This window comes from Panthera leo, chromosome C2 (assembly GCF_018350215.1).
Source record: "Panthera leo isolate Ple1 chromosome C2, P.leo_Ple1_pat1.1, whole genome shotgun sequence".
Classification (NCBI taxonomy): Eukaryota; Metazoa; Chordata; class Mammalia; order Carnivora; family Felidae; genus Panthera; species Panthera leo.
Window position 1 is genome coordinate 103,625,247 of NC_056687.1, and position 17,239 is coordinate 103,642,485.

The 17,239-nt window shown below is 36.9% G+C and overlaps 1 pseudogene; it reads right to left on the reverse strand.

The window, feature by feature from the left end:
* LOC122229619 overlaps positions 1-17,239 on the reverse strand; it is a 95,082-nt pseudogene that overhangs the window by 44,793 nt on the left and 33,050 nt on the right.

Consider the following 17,239-nt stretch of genomic DNA (forward strand, 5'->3'; position numbering starts at 1 on the left):
TACCCCTTCTAGGGCTTGTCCTCAAACTGAGAGTCTTTAAAAATGGAGAAACTCACTCAGTGCAATTTTCCTCTTCCAACTGTAGACCCAATTTCTACCTGCTTTTAGTTTCCAATACCTCTAGTTGTTTATTTTTGCCCAGAGTTTATAGGTGTCATATGCAGGAGGATTGGACTGGGAGAGGCTATTTCACATGTACTTTGCAATTCTCTTTCGGAAGACAAAAGAAATACAACGGACTCACCATTTACTGAATACAAATTGCTTAACCTTGCTTTTAACAAAATATTCCAATTCTTTAAAGAATTGCTAATATTAAATGTGTTAATCTTTGTTTATAGGCTAATGAAGAATGCCCATTGTGTACCATACGTAAAACAGATAAAACTATTGATTTTTCCTATATGTAAAAGTAAGTATTGTTAGCGATCAATTGTCTTCCTTCCACTTGGATTGACATTACTAATTTAGAGTCTTGCTCAACATTTTATTATCAATAGTAGCCGGGAAAAGTCTGACCACTTATTAAGTTTTTAAAATAAACTTAAAAAAAAATTTTTTAATGTTTATTTTTGAGAGAGAGAGAGAGGCAGAGAGTGAGTAGGGAATGGGCAGAGGGAAAGAGACACAGAATCTGAAGCAGGCTCCAGGTTCTGAGCTGTCAGCACAGAGCCCAATGCGGGACTCAAAATCACAGACCATGAGACCATGACCTGGAGTTGGACACTTAACCAACCGAGCCACCCAGGCATCCTGAAGATACACTTTATACAATGAGTAATGTATACAGTTAATGGAACCATTCTCTTTGCAGTTTAATTGGGAAAGAATATTTTCCAGGTCAAAGTTAGGATGCAATAAATCTTACCCAACAGACCTATCAGAAAAACAAAGTATTCTGTATGATTCTTTTCAATAGCCAGTAATCAATAGGTCCAAAAAGGTAGCTATAAGAAGAGCAATACATAGGGTAGAAATAGCAGAACATGAGCCAACCTGGAAGAGGCTAAAGATGTCATCTTCTCTCATTTTCCAACAATTCAAAAGGTAGCTCCTGTCATGTAATTATGCATTAATAATATTCTTTAGGGGTGCCTGGGTGGCTCAGTCAGTTGGTTGTCCGACTTCAGCTCAGGTCATGATCTCATGGTTCATGAGTTCAAGCCCCACGTCAGGCTCTGTACTGACAGGTCAGAGCCTAGAGCCTGCTTCAGATTCTGTTTCCCTCTCTCTCAGCCCCTCCCCCGCTAACGCTCTGTCTCTCTCCATCTCTTAAAAAAATGAATAGAAGTTAAAAAAATAAAAAATAAAATGAAGTAATATTCTTGAGATTATGACAATAGATGCACATTTTACATGAGCAGCTATGCTAAATAGAGTAACAAACATTATGAGAGTGAAGAGTAAAGGTCAAAAGTAGAGTACATTTGTTTTGGGCCCTGCAAGTTGCTGACATTCCTGAGGTGATGATGATAGAGCCCCAGCTTTCCTGGCCCTTAGGATGATGAATCAGTGCTAACCAACTGACAGATGACCTTTTCTACATGGCTTCCACTTATTGTTTTTGCAGCTGGTTAAACAGCTGTGTCGTAACACCAGCCACTGTGAATCCACAGGAAAGTGATTATAGGCACGGGAGAAATGTCTTTCTTGGAAATTTAAACTAGTTTGTCTGTATGAATGAGAACCCTTGATGAGAAGACTTTAAACACTTAGTTGTCTGATGATGCAGTGTCAGAGCTAGGCTCTTTATAGAAACTATGCATTATGTATCCAACACCTGGAAATATGTGTAACACGAGCTTCTGAACATTTCTTCCAGTAGATAGAGGTTTTGTCCACAAAATAATAACTTTGCAGTCTATACACTCAGCTTCCCTCTCATCTCTTGATACCCGGGAAATGACTACAGTTCACAGATGTATTTTATTCCATTTGCAAGTATTTCAGACAAATGAAACAATATTTTATTTATTTAAAAAAAATTTTTAACGTTTATTCAGTCTTCAGAGACAGAGACAAAGTATGAGTGGGGGAGGGGCAGAGAGAGAGAGAGAGAGAGACACAGAATCTGAAGCAGTCTCCAAGCTCCAAGCTGTCAACACAGAGCCCGATGCAGGGCTCAAACCCATGGACTGTGAGATCATGACCTGAGCTGAAGTTTAATGCTTAACTGACTGAGCCACCCAGGCACCCCAACAATATTTTAAAATATGAAGAGTTTGGGGGTGCCCGAGTGGCTCAGTCACTTAAGGGCCCAACTCTTAAACTTGGCTCAGGTCATGATCTCAGATTCAGGAGATCAAGACCCATGTTGGCCTCTGCTGGCAGCATGGAGCCTGCTTGGGACTCTCCTGCTCTCTCTGCCCCTCCTCTGCTCACATTCTGCCTCTCTCAAAATAAATAAATAAACTTTAAAAAATATAAAATATGGAGAGTTTTCTCTCAAAAATTCTTTAAAAACATAAATAAAAAGCAAGATTTCCATCTTCTCTTGAAGCTAGAAGAATCTGGTAACCCAGCATTGAAAGCCTGCATGAGGACACTGACGTGAGTTGAGTATTTGTGGCTCCTGGAGGACCTCAGCTCCCCATTCAGCTCACCCCGTTCATCTTCTTGACGTGCTCAGCCCCTAAAGGAATTGAGTTTGAGATCTAGGCCTTAGACAATTAAAATACTATCTTGTAACCATTATTCACCAGAGGATGTAAAGATGAAGTTGTTACTGATAAGGCTCAGTGGCCTTTGAAAAATAGTCCCAAATATGGCAGATTATAGAGTAACCACACTTTAATCAAACCCCTACAGAGAATATGTAGACTTTCCTAAAGTGACTTTTTAGCATACAAGCCAGAAACTATTTTGGGGGGATTCATCTATATACAGGTTTTTAGAGAGTAGTTGAATACTTTATTGATGTAATTTATGTTTACTGTAAGATCCAGTAATGTATTTTTGCCAATCATATATTTCCAATACGAAGTGAAAGTAGAAACGTCTGTAACCTCTAACTTACAAGTGATGACAGAATTTGGGGAAATTTAAAATAAGAACTGAAAGTTATCAAAACATCAAAAAATTGAGCTTGTCCGGGTGCCTGGGTGGCTCAGTCAGTTGAGCGTCCGTCTTTGGCTCAGGTCATGATCTCATAGCTTGTGAGTTTGAGCCCCATATCGGGCTATGTGCTGATAGTTCAGAGCCTGGAGCCTGCTTCAGATTCTGCATCTCCCTCTCTCTGTCCCTCCCCCACTCACACTCTGTCTCTCTCTCTCAAAAATAAACATTAAAAAATTTTTTTTTTTAAAAATTGAGCTTGTCAACAGAATAGGTACAATCTATATGAAAGAAGTTACTTCCTGACCAAAGTTCTGATAGAACAAGCTAATAATGATAATCTGTATTATTCATTTGCTTTCATGTAGTCATCAAGATGCTCTTTTTTTCCTGTGTGAGAGAGAGAGTGCATGTGAATGGGGAAGAGCGGCAGAAGGGGGGAGAGAGAGAGAGAGAGAGAGGGAGGGAGAGAAAGAGAGAGAGAGAATCTTAAGCAGGCTCCATGCTTAGCATGATGTGGGGCCTGATCCCACGACCCTGGGATCATGACCTGAGCCAAAATCAAGAGTAGGATGGTCAACCAAATGAGCCACCCAGGTGCTCCATCAAGACAATCTTATGATATGTTATCTATTAACACATAAAAAATTACCCCAAAACTTAGAAGCTTAAAACAGCAAGCATTTACTTTTGATTAACTCTAAATAAGACTTGGGAAACCTACAATTATCAAACTAAAATACTGATATGTACGTTCCCTTCCATTTGTTCAGATGGTCGCTTGTACAAAAATCCTCCTTAATATACACAAAAGAATATATGGAAGATAAGTTTTTAAAATGTAGTATCATACTAGAAATAGGAATGTTTTCCATGTGAACTGCTCCCCCCACCTACCACAAACCTTTCTCAAAGTGGATCCACATCCTTGTTGGCAAGCTGAGAGCTTCACTGTTCTCTTTACTTTCCTTCTTTCCCTTGCTGTACTTTTTTTCTCTATTTCCCTCATTCCCTCTTCAAACAAATCTAATTTGAAAATATTGTTTGAATTTTACGAACCCAATTTTGTTCTCGGGATATTCTTCGCGAATTAGAAAATAAAATGTATTCTATTTTTATAGCAACATTTTGGAGGAAATTAAAACCACACTATAACAAAACACACACACACACACACATGCAAACCCTGAGAAATTGCTATTATATTCTTCTATAATGCAAATTAAATAGTTGACTTCAGTATGCATAGAACATCTGCTAACCCAAATTAAAATGAACAGGGAACTAAATTAGAATTGCTTTTTCCATCTAATCATAAAGAGGATAAAATATATTATGAACCAGTTATTCTCAATGTTTTAAGGCATTGCCTATTAGTCGGCTTAGTACAGAAAATTGAAGCAATAACTAAATAGTATCCTGGGGACCTGAAAGAGTTAATGACTGTGGCTGCCTAAGTGCTTAATTAACAGCTGGGTAGAGTTACCAGGCAACTCTAATTTAGGAATAACAACAACAGGTACAGATTTATTCTCAATCCCAAACCAATACCGGCCATAGTCCTTTCTCTGGAGTTGAACTATTTTATGCTTTCTTGTTTTAATTACCTGTTTTCAAATTTATTATCTCACTATGCATATTATAAAACAGTAGGCAACAGAAAACTATAAAAGAAAATAATTTTTAAGAACATCTCATTCTCAAAAATTTGAAAATGGTCATTTGAATGCCTGGCAGAAAGAGACAAAATATAATCCCCATTTTTGTATGGAGAACAGCCCATTACCAGTTTCTCTCTCCCCTACTGTGGCTCTCCCCATTGACTCATGTAATTATCATTGAAGATGACAAGATTTTCTTGATCATGGTGACCTGACTTCTTAAACTTTTTTTTTTTCACCATCAAAGAAGAAACAGTATCCTGTTCTTTTCAGTAGTACATACATCAATATTGGAGCAAATCTCAAAAATGGGATTTTTTGACCCCAACTCAAAATGACATGAGAACTACTAAAATACTCCACATTTTTTCATTACTAAAAATTAAATGAATAGTTTGTAACAGTAGGAATTATTTTCAATTGTGTATAACAGGAAACCTAACAAACGTTTAAACAAATTATGGTTATCTTTTTTTTTTATTCTTCCAAGGAGCTGTCAAAGATCCAATTAGCTTTCTGCTCTAGAATCTCTAGTATGTAGCTATGATTCTCATGAACCCCTCTTATACCAAGATGGCTCTTCTCCTTCCACCATGCATATATATTCTAGGAAGAAATAATGAGGGGGAAAAAAGACAAAAGACATGCACCAGCTTAGTACATAATAAAATGAAGAACAGAGGCACCTGGCTGGCTTAGTCAGTAGAGCATGTGACTTTTGATCTTAGGGTTGTAAGTTCGAGCCCCATGTTGGGTGTAGGGATTACTTAAACAAAAAAATCTTTAAAAAAATAAAATAAAATGAAGAATAAAGATGACCTGTCCAATAACTGATGTTTCTGTGGAGAGCTTGCAATAGCAGTTAGTATATATTTAGTGCTTACCACACTCTAGGTATTAATGTAGGTGCTTTCCATATAGTAACTCATTTAATTTTCATAATAATCCTCTGGGATATTCACTGTTTGTTTGTTCGCTTCTGTGAGAGGCTGGTGGTCAGCCCTGCTATCAGTACCCTCCTGAAGACACCAGGGAGGCTGCCTGGATCTGGTTAGCAAATGTTCCAGGAGTGAAGCGGCCCACAAAAGGAGGGGCTCCAGTGGCAGCAGCCAACTTCAACAAAGTCTACAGGCCAGTGTTCCTGAAAGATATCATGTTCATACCACCTGGTTTTTAGATGGTAACAATGGCATGAGCAGCCAGCAGAAGCTTCTTCCATGTTCTCTTCAGATTTATGATGCAGATGCCATCACTCTTCCTTCTGCAGATGTACTGTTCCATTTGGAAGTCAAGGTTCGTGCCACCTAAGTGGGTTCCTGTTGCAAGTAGTTTGAGGACATCTTTCTCTTTCATTTGCAGGACATCAAGGGCTCCAGACATTGTGAAGGTTTCCCTCTGAGTTACAATGAGAATACATTCTCCTCCTTCAGAGAGGAGAAAACAGAGGTGTGAAAATAAGCCATTTACCCAGGATAAATAGAAAATAAGCTGAAGATTCAAGTCTCAAATGCAGGTGTTAGTAACAATCTATAGTCTTAGCACCTATGCTATAATGCCTTCCATTAGAGTGACCAAGGTTACTGGGTTCAGCACAGAGAGCCGTGAGTTCTAGTATACCCCTCAGTCCCAGGCACACTGGCATGGTTGGTAACTATTATATTTCATAGCAGAAACATTTTCAATGTTAAAACTAACACATAATTTTAAAGAACAATAAAAACATAATGACTACAAATCCTTAATGGTTTTCATAGTCTTTTGTCTTAATTTTAGAAGATATCTGAATAAGATAACTTCTTAACAACTGGAAGAAACAGTTATCCAAAGTTGACATTTCTTTAAGTTTTGCTTCATTTAGTTTCTCTTCTTACATAAATGTGAGTTTTCTTATGGTCACAGAAAAGACGGTTTAGAAGTTACTTGGGTTTTAAAACTGAATAATCAGTTTATTAATTTACAGAATCTAATTTCATTCCTTAAGCATTTAACTTCAGCTTACAAATCTCATTATGCCATTATAAGTCTAGCAGATTTGTACTTTCACTTTTAATGGCCTTCAATTCATATTTGGTCACACTCTCAAATGCAGTCAATTAAATTATTTTAAATGTTTTAAAGATTTTTGTTTAATCTTCATTTATTTTTGAGAGAGACAGAGACAGAGCAAGAGCAGGGGAGGGGCAGAGAGAGAGGGAGACACAGAATCTGAAGCAGGCTCCAGGCTCTAAACTGTCAGCACAGAGCCCAATGCAGGGCTTGAACTCATGGACCATGAGATCATGACCTGAGACAAAGTTGGACGCTTAACCGACAGAGCCACTCAGGTGCCCCTTTTTTTTAAAGATTTTTTTTTAATCTTTATTTATTTTTGAGAGAGACAGAGACAGAGTGAGAGCGGGGGAGGGGCATAGAGAGAGGGAGACACAGAATCTGAATTTATTTGAAATGTTTTAAACAGGGTTTATAAATTTAATATGTTGCCTTTCTTTTAAGTCCTTCGATTGTCTGTAATACAAACCTTCTCAAGTAATTAAATCATTCTTATGAACTAAATTAGTTAAACTTAAAAATATGGTGAAACATAAGGTCCACTAAATGTTCTAATACTATTATATACACAGTAAAATTTCTACTTAAATTAATAAATTTAAATCAGTTACTCAATTCTACATTTTAAATTGGAATCACAAGGCTACATTGTTAATCTAATAAATCTGTTAAATATTATAATTTATAATGCTAAATATACAGATTCTTTAGCAAAAGAAGATATTAATATGACGTTCTGGCTTCAACTATTTCTGCTATTAATTCTATAACTTTTATGGGCATTAAAAATGATATCTGGTTTGAATTTTGGGTATCGCTCTCTGGTATTCTATAACAATTTTAGTCATAACTCTTAAATTTTTTTTTTAACATTTATTCATTTTTTGAGAGACAGAGAGAGAGCACAAGCAGGGGAGGGGCTGAGAGAGGGGGAGACACAGAATCCGAAGCAGGCTCCAGGCTCTGAGCTGTCAGCGCAGAGCCCAACAAGGGGCCTGAACCCATGAAACGCGAGATCATGACCTGAGCCAAAGTCGGACACTTAACCGACTGAGCCACCCAGGTGCCCTAGTCATAACTTCTAAAGGTATTCTAATAGTTTTTCAGTTTAATTCAACTAAAATTAAGCACTTTTTGATAGGTTCTGATTTTGTAAGTTTCTCACTCTCCCATGTGAGCAGGTGTGTATATTTACATGTGTTTGTGTCATTTTGTGTTGTGTTTGCATGCATGTTCCTATGTGTATTTGTGTGTATGTATATTCATGTCTATATTTGTGTGTATTTGTATGTGTGTGCATGCATGTCAATGTGTATACACATGTACATGGAGGTGGTAGTGTAAGAGAACAATTCCCAGTATTTTCAGGGAGAGCTGATAGGAATCATGCTCACCAACAATAATACTGGTTATTTAAAAATAGTGGGATTTAGGGACATTTGCTGCTTTTTACTTGAAATTTTTCTGTATAGCTTGAATAAGCAAGTGTCACTTTTAAAAGAAAAAATGTCTTTTGTTTAAAATGATTTTTAAAAAAGGATAACTCCTCTTGTACTGACCATGGAAAGATATCTAGACCATATTGTTAAGTCAATAAAGGAGATTCAGAGTAATATATATATAATATATATATATATATAATATATATTGAATTATATATATATATTATATATATTGAATTATATATATAATATATATACATATAAACAATATATATAATATATATACATACATACGTATACATATAATATATAATATTTATAATTAATATATAATATTAATTTATAACATTTAACGATTTAATATTTAATATTAATAAATTAATAATCCACCAATTTAATAATTAAATAATTAATAATTTAATAATTATTAAATACATTAATAAATAATTAAATATTTAATAATTTAATATTTATAACATATAATGTTAATTTATAATTAATATATAATATGTAATAATTATATATAATATAATATATTGTATATATTATACAATAAAGGAGATTCAGAGTAATATATATATTATATATATAATATAATCCAATTTTTGGGAAAAAAAACCTTGGATAAAAATTTAATGTGGTATGAATCTAGATGGGTCTCAAAAAATACACACTATCTCTAGATGGGTCTGGTATGGGGGGAAGTATGTAATATGTAGCTGCCTAGAACAGGAACATTAACATAAACATTTATGATCACATAAATCCAGGCCATAGGCTCTTCCTAGTTTTGATCCCACCATCTCTCAGGTACACCTCCCCTACTAACAGTCACAAGATTGTCGTTGCACTCACCTCCAAATTATCTCCAAATTCTAGTCATGAAGAAGATAAAAAGAAAATAAATGTGTTCCACATGTGTTTATCTCTTTCTCAGAGAAAAAACAGCTTTCCCAAAAGTCTTTCCCAGTAAACTTCTATCTCATTGGCAGAACTGTGTCATGTGACTACACAGCTGCAAGGAAACCTGGGAAACTTAGCTTTTCAGTTGGCATGTCAATGCTCTACACATAAAGAATTTTTAACATTAATGGTGAAAAGATATTTTATATATATAGCCCTATACTATTTCCATTTTTATAGTAAGAATGTACTTATGTAGTGTGTGTGTGTATTTTTAATTTATAAAGAATTTATTTATATAATGAGTGGAAGGGCATTCCAGATTGAGACAATAGTCTGATTTAAAATATCTAGGGGTGCCTGGCTGGCTCAGTAGGTAAAGCATGTGACTCTTGACCTCAGGTTCATGAGTTTAAGCCCCTTGTTGGGTGTAGAGCTTACTTTAAAAAAAAAAAAAAAAGACTAAAATATATCTAGATATGTGGAAAATATTTCTAATATAATTGTATGCGATTGCACATACTTTTCATTAAAAAGATGAATTGCTAAAACTATCTAAACTGTTATAATGAATTTCTTATGCAACATAATTCACTGTATTCAAGATACAACATTTAGAATTAGCTAAACCTAGAAGACAGAAAATGCTGCAGGTAGGTTAAAAACTGTTTTGATTGGGGCACCTGGGTGGCTCAGTCGGTTGGGCGCCTGACTCGGGCTCAGGTCATGATCTCGCCTTTCGTGGGCGCAAACCCCATGTCAGGCTTTGAGCTGACAGCTTGGAGCCTGCTTCGGATTCTGTGTCTCCCTTTCTCTCTGCCCCTCCCCTGTTCATGCTCTGTCTCTGTCTCTCAAAACTGAATAAAAGTTAAAAAAAAAACAAAACTGGTTTGATTGTTTTTATGGCATTCAATCACATCCAGGAAATTGGGAGACTAGCTGGAGAGAATCCTGCACAAGTAAAAAAAAAAAAAAAAAAAAAATCCACATTTGCACTTTATACTCAGATTACTTAAAAAAACATTTATTCATAAATCCAAATAGTGCCATTAGATCAAAGCTTCAAAACAGCAAAAACTTAACCCTCAATTACTTCACAACCATTTATTTTATTTTTTTAAAAGTGAAGATTTGGGGGCACCTGGCTGGCTCAGTCAGAAAAGCGTGTGACTCTTGATCTCAGCGTCGTGAGTTCGAGCCCACACTGGGTGTAGAGATTACTTAAGTAAATAAAAACCTTTAAAAATAATAATTTAAAAAGTGAACATATAAAAATTTTATTTATTTATTTTATGTAATCTCTACACCCAATGTGGATCAAGAGTCGCACTCTTTTTGAACGAGCCAGCCAAGCACCCTACAATTATTTTTCTTTTTATTTTTATATTAAAAATTTTTTTTTGAGAGAGAGAGCATGTGCATATGCATATGCACATGAGCAAAGGACAGGCAGAGGAAGGGAAAGAGAGGATCTTAAGCAGGCTCTGTGCTTAGCACGGAGCCAGAACTCAGGGCCTGATACAATGGCCCAGGGATCATGACCGGAGCCAAAATCAACAGTCGTATGTTTAACCAACTGAGTCACCCAGGTGCCCTGACAACTATTTTTAAATTTAAAAGATTTTCATCCTTCCATTTCCTAACTTTCTGTGTACATGTTTTACCTGTTTCTAATCTCAAATGACTTTCTACTTCATAAACTGGAATCTATTAGTATGGAGAGGATGATGCAAACATTTTCCTTATTTGCATAAACAAACAGATACAAAGCAGTGAGCTCTAAGAGAATAAATAATGCAATATGCTATCTTCTCTGTACTTTGTTTTCCAAAATTCTATAAAAACTAATGTCTTTTTTTTTTAATTTTTTTTTTAACGTTTATTTATTTTTGAGACAGAGAGAGACAGAGCATGAACGGGGGAGGGTCAGAGAGAGAGGGAGACACAGAATCTGAAACAGGCTCCAGGCTCTGAGCAGTCAGCACAGAGCCCGATGCGGGGCTTGAACTCACGGACCGCGAGATCGTGACCTGAGCCAAAGTCGGACGCTTAACCAACTGAGCCACCCAGGCACCCCAAAGCTAATGTCTTTTTGATAGAGCTCATCCCACGCATTGGAAGGGGAGGTTTAAAAGGTGAAGCTTTGGGAAAGAGATTGCGTGCTCTGGTTGAAGGAAGCAGCTGCTTGAGGAGAAACAGGAAGAGCTCACTGAGAGCCTCAGAGCCCAGAGCTGACAGGAGTAAGAGGCACTGAGGGTATGAAGTATGAGTCAGAAGCCTGGGCTAAGGGAAATTCAGAGCATGTGGGGACAAGGCAAGTTCCTCATCTCAACTACTGACTTCCGGAGGGAAGTAGTTCCCTCTAACTCTTGTGTGTATAGGGAAAAGTAATGAATTCTAGAGTATGGCACAAAGTAAGCAAGGAAATTGGACAGAGAAGTCTAGAACTAAACACAAGTCTAGAACTAAAAATTAAGTTAAATTAAATTAAATAGTATTTGCAAAGCCTCCAGCAATGTACCTTGAAAACAATAGGTCCTCAAAAATACTAGCCCTGTGTGCACCCCTGGTTCTATAGGGCCTTTGGTGCCTGTACTGTTGTGCATTTAAGTGTTCACATATTACATGACTGAGTGTTGGGCTGATGGCCACAGATTGATCATCCTAGGAGACATTTGTACAAGATGCCTTTGAGCTTTGTAAGCCTTTCTTTCTCTATATCATAATCTTTCCCCAGCATCCCCTGAGCCAATTTGTCTGTTTTTACTGTCTTCCAGAAAACAGGGGCCTGCTTATTTTATGGAGCTCTCTAATCTGTGTCTCAGGAGATCTCTTACCTTGTCAGCATTTTAATCCGGGATTTAAGATTTGTCTGTCTCTTGCAGGTGGCTGTGCAGCACCTCTTTTCCTCACACCAAGGCTATCATCACTAATGGCCCTGTTCCTTGTCCCCTACTGAGACACCAGCCAAGCCACGTCATTGCATCAGGCTGGGACCATGCAGTGGAATCCATCCTGACCACTGGCCTGTGAGCTGGCAGTCCTCTGGGGCTGACAGAAAGCTACCTATACAATGGGGAAGACACAGTCTCTTCAACCAACAGTGCTGGTGAGACAGGGAAACCAAAGAAACCCAAAGAGAGAAAAAGCTGTTTTTTCCCCCTTTGCTTCTTTTCTGGCTTCTATTCTTGCCAGGACCTGCACCCCACCCCACTCTACACACGCCTTGTAATGCAAATAGCATAGGTCCTCCTCGTAAGAGATAAGGAGTCAATGACTTCTCTAGAATAGATAACATCTAAGAAGGACCAGGTGAGAATGACCACAAGAAGCTTTCACATGCATATTCCAGATCTCCAGGTCTTAGATATCTTGATATATAGTTATCTTGATATTCCTTGACTCTAAGGAATATCACCTGGATCCTCGGCTTTGTTCCAACTAATTCCTGGATTCCTGAGAGGACATGTGCCCCAGACCACATAAAAACCCCCCAGGCCCCAAGCAAAGACAAGACTCATATCTTCAATAAACTCTGCTTTCATTTCCTGCTGGCTCACATTTGATTTCCATCCTGCAAGAAGCCAAGGACCCTCTAAGCTGGTCCCACGGGAACCCAGCACCCACCATGGTCCTCAGACCCAGCCTGCCTGCATCACTGGGAAAATTGGATGAGTACATGTAAAAAAAAAAAAAAAGAAAAAAAAAGAAACTGGACCATTTTCTTATACTATAATCAAGATAGATTAAAGACCTAAATGTAAGACCTAAAACCATAAAATTCCTAGAATAAAACATAGGCAGAAATGTGTCTGACATCACCCATAGGAACGTTTTTCTAGGTATGCCTCCTCAGGCAAGGGAAACAAAAGCAAAAATAACTATTTCTAGAAACTGTTTTATATATACATATACATATATATGTATATACACATATATATTTATTATATATACACATATATATTTATTATAGAAAGTATTATTTGGGGGTAGCTCTGATGGGTCATTTATAAGCAGGTCAGAGAACAGAAAGGAAGCTGACAAAAGGCAGAATGAAGCAAAAATATGGCAGGGATAAAATGCCATGCTATGAAAAAAAAAAAAGAAAAGGAAACAGAAGACAGAAAGGAAAGGGGTGTTGTAAGTCAAGGGAAGGGAAAGAGATGTCTGGCAGCTCTGTTGTTCCAGTGAGGCCAGCCTGTCCTGCTAACATGGACTCTATGAGACTTCACACAAATAAACCTGAGTTGTCTTTCCTTACAACTAAGGGACACCTTATTAATACAACCTAGCATTCTGCTTTGCTCATTAAATGTTTATTAAATTGAAGTGTTAGAGGGGTGCCTGCGTGGCTCAGTCAGTTAAGTGCCTGACTCGGGCTCAGGTCATAATCTCACAGTCTGTGAGTTCGAGCCCTGTGTCAGGCTCTGTGCTGACAGCTCAAAGCCTGGAGCCTGCTTCAGATTCTGGGCCTCCCTGTCTCTGCCCCTCCCCTGCTCGTGCTCTGTCTCTCTCTCTAAAAAATAAATAAACATTAAAGAAAAACCTTTAAATTGAAGTGTTAGACTACATTAAATAGAATTTCTTCAAGTTGAATTGGCACTGGGCGGCTTCAGGAATACAAAACACAGGTGGAACAACATCCTATGCATGATGGCAGCGAGTTGTTCCCACGGAGCAGATCTTCCAACATGGAGGAAAGAAGGCAGAACTTTCTCCACTGTTCCAAACTCTCTCATAAATATTGCATTACAAAATCAAGAGTCATTTCTCCAGAGCAATACACATTTATAACCTATGTTATTAAAAATGGATTTTATTCCAGATTTTCAGTAATCTTGGGGTTAATTTGATATTGATTGATAGAATGAGCACTATTACTGGAAGTTACATATAAAATATTCATGGTTATAATCCTATGGGCTGAATTAGTCATAGGAGATATGATTAAGATGTATAGAATTCTATCTTTGCTGACCTTAATAAGAGGGACAAAGTAACAGCTTCCATTGGAATTGGACCCTGCATACTAGATCAGAATTGACCTATGGTAAAATTTGACCATTATTTAAACATGCTATTCTGAAACTCCTTACTAAATTAGAATAAATAAATTATATACTAGTCAGTGCTAAAACAAGAAAGATTTTAAACATGAAATGTAGCTTGCATAAAACATAGAGCCTATGTTACTAGAACACATTTTAAGAATACATTTTACATGATGTTGTATCTTATAACTATTACCTTTTTTGTGTATGAAGTTAAATGTACATATATGACCAGAAATATAACACAATGCCTATGCAATAATGTGTGCTTTTTACCACAATGACAGATAGAGAATAGCTTGATAGCTACATCAAATAAAAGGAAAGGCAGTGTTTTATATGTTCCTACTCTTACTTCATTCAATTTTATTTTTTATATGTACATTGTGTAGCTTGTTATGCAGAGCTGAGCAAAATGCCCAATCCTGGTCATCTGGGCCAAAGAAATGGAAAATGTTGACTGTTTTTTCCACTTGGCTTCACCTCTGGCAGAGAAAAGGAGCCAGCCAAGAAATTTCACACTAGTGCAGACTGAAGGAGATGCTGTTGAGTAAAAAATTAAGAAATGCTACTCACATTGGAAATATATATAATTTTGAAACTATATATATATATATATATATATACACACACACACACACACACAATATATGCATATATAAAATAGATGTGTGTATGTGTATATATATATGTGTGTGTGTGTGTGTGTGTGTGTATATATATATATATATATATATATATATATATATATATATAATTATTATTAAATTTGGCTCAGGTCATGAATTCATGTTCATGAGTTCAAGCCCCACATTGAGTCCTGTGTTGGGCTCTGGGCTGATAACACAGAGCATGCTTGAAATTCTCTGTCTTCCTCTCTCTCTGCCCCTGCCCTGCTCACATGCTCTCTCTCTCAAAATAAATAAATAAACACTTTTAAAAAATGTTTTACAAACTTTTATAAAAGGACAAAATGGAATTGACTATGCAGGAAACCAATAAGGGATCAAATAAAAAGATCTTGCTTCCAAAGACTTTCTCTTCTCCTATTAAGCCCAAAAAAGACAGATAGCAGATCCTTCAAAGAGAACCAAACCCTGGCCTTGATCTGGTGTTGGCTTTAAACCTCTCCAGTGATTAATCTTGTTTCAAAGGTATTTTCCTAGCGATGCTCTGTTCTAGAATCTCTGCTGGTGTGTCTGCAAGCAGTGGGTATAAATAAATGGCAGTGACATGTAGAGTATGCCATAGCACCTTCCAGTGCCAGAGCACCAAATGCTTTCTGTGGTCAGAAAACAGGTAACTGTGATATCTGTGTGGCAGAGGATTTTCTTGATCACTGACAGTGACTGTTCCAGTGGAGTGGGGATGGAAAGGGGCAGAGCAGGACCAGCCCTGTTGTGATGGCACTCAACATCAATAGGATGTCATCAGGGCCAGGACCTGGACCATCTCATGATTGGATCCCAATGACCTGGACCCAGGTACATGTTATGTAGGTTAGTTATGTGCCTAAAGGTGCCATATTGAATGGAGAGGCACCAAGAGTATGTGTGTCTGTAACCTAATCTCTTCTCCCCTTTAAAAAATTTGTTTAAACAAGTCATTTGGATGACCAGCTTCTTTGTTTTTAATTGAGGTATAACTGATATGTGGTATTACAATTACATTATTTTCAGGCATCCAACATAGTGATTTGACAATTATATACGTTACAAAATGCTCACCATGAAAAGTGTAATTACTATCTGTCACCATACAACTTTATTACAGTATTATTGACTATATACTGCTGTATTTTTCATCCCATGACTTATTTTATAACTGGAAGTTTGTACCTCCTAATCCCCTTCAATTATTTTGCGCATCCTCCCTGCCCCCTCCCTTCTGGCAACTATGAGTTTGTTCTCTGTACTCATGGATCTGCTTCTGCTTTTGGTTTAATTTTTTAGATTCCATGTATGAGGGAAATCATCCAGTATTTGTCTTCGTCTTTGTCTCACCTATTTCACTTAGCATAACACATTCTAGATCCAGCTACGTTGTTGCAAATGGCAAGATTTCATTCCTTTAATGGCTGAGTAATATTCCATTCTGTATATATACCACTTCTTCTTTTATCCATTTATCTATTGATGGACAGTTAAGTTGCTTCCAAATCTTGGGTATGATCAATCATGCTGCAATAAACATAGGGATGCACACATCTTTTCAACTTAGTGTTTTTGTTTTCCTTGGTAAATACCCAGAAATAGAATAAGTGGGTTGTATGGTACTTCTGTTTAATTTTTTTGAGGAAACTCCATATTTTCCACAGTGGCTGCACCAATTTGCATCACACCAACAGTGCAAGACAGTTCCTTTTTCTCCAGTCTCATCAACACTTGTTATTTCTTGTCATTTTGATACTAGTTGCTCTGACAGGTGTAAGGTAGTATCTCACTGTGGTTTTGATTTGCATTTTCCTGATGATAAGTGATGTTGAACATCTTTTCATGTATGTTTGCCATCTGTATGTTTTTAGAAAAAAAATCCGTTCAGGTCTTCTGCCCATTTTCTAATTGGATTATTTGTGGCAGGTTTTTGTGTGTGTTGAATTTTATGATTTCTTTGTATATTTTAGATATTAACCCCTTATCAGAATTCTTCTCTCATTCAGTAGGTAGCCTTTTCCTTTTCTTGATGCTTTCCTTGATTGTGCAAAAGCTCTTGAGTTTGATGTAATCACAATGTTTATTTTTGCTTTTGTTTCCCTTGCCTGAGAAGACATGTCAAGAAAAATACTGTGAACACCAATGTCCAAGTGTTTACTCTCTATGTTCTCATTTAGGAGTATTATCATTTCAGGTCTTACATTTAGGTCTTTAATTCACTTGAGTTTATTTTTGTGTATGGTGTAAGAAAATGGTCCAGTTTCATATTGCATGCAGCTGTCCAGTTTTCCCAACACCATTTTTTGGAAAGATTATCTTTTTCTCATTGTATATTCTTGCTCCTTTGTTATAGATTAATTGATGCTATAAACATGGATTTATTTCTGGGCTCTCTATTCTGTTCCATTGATCCATGTGTCTATTTT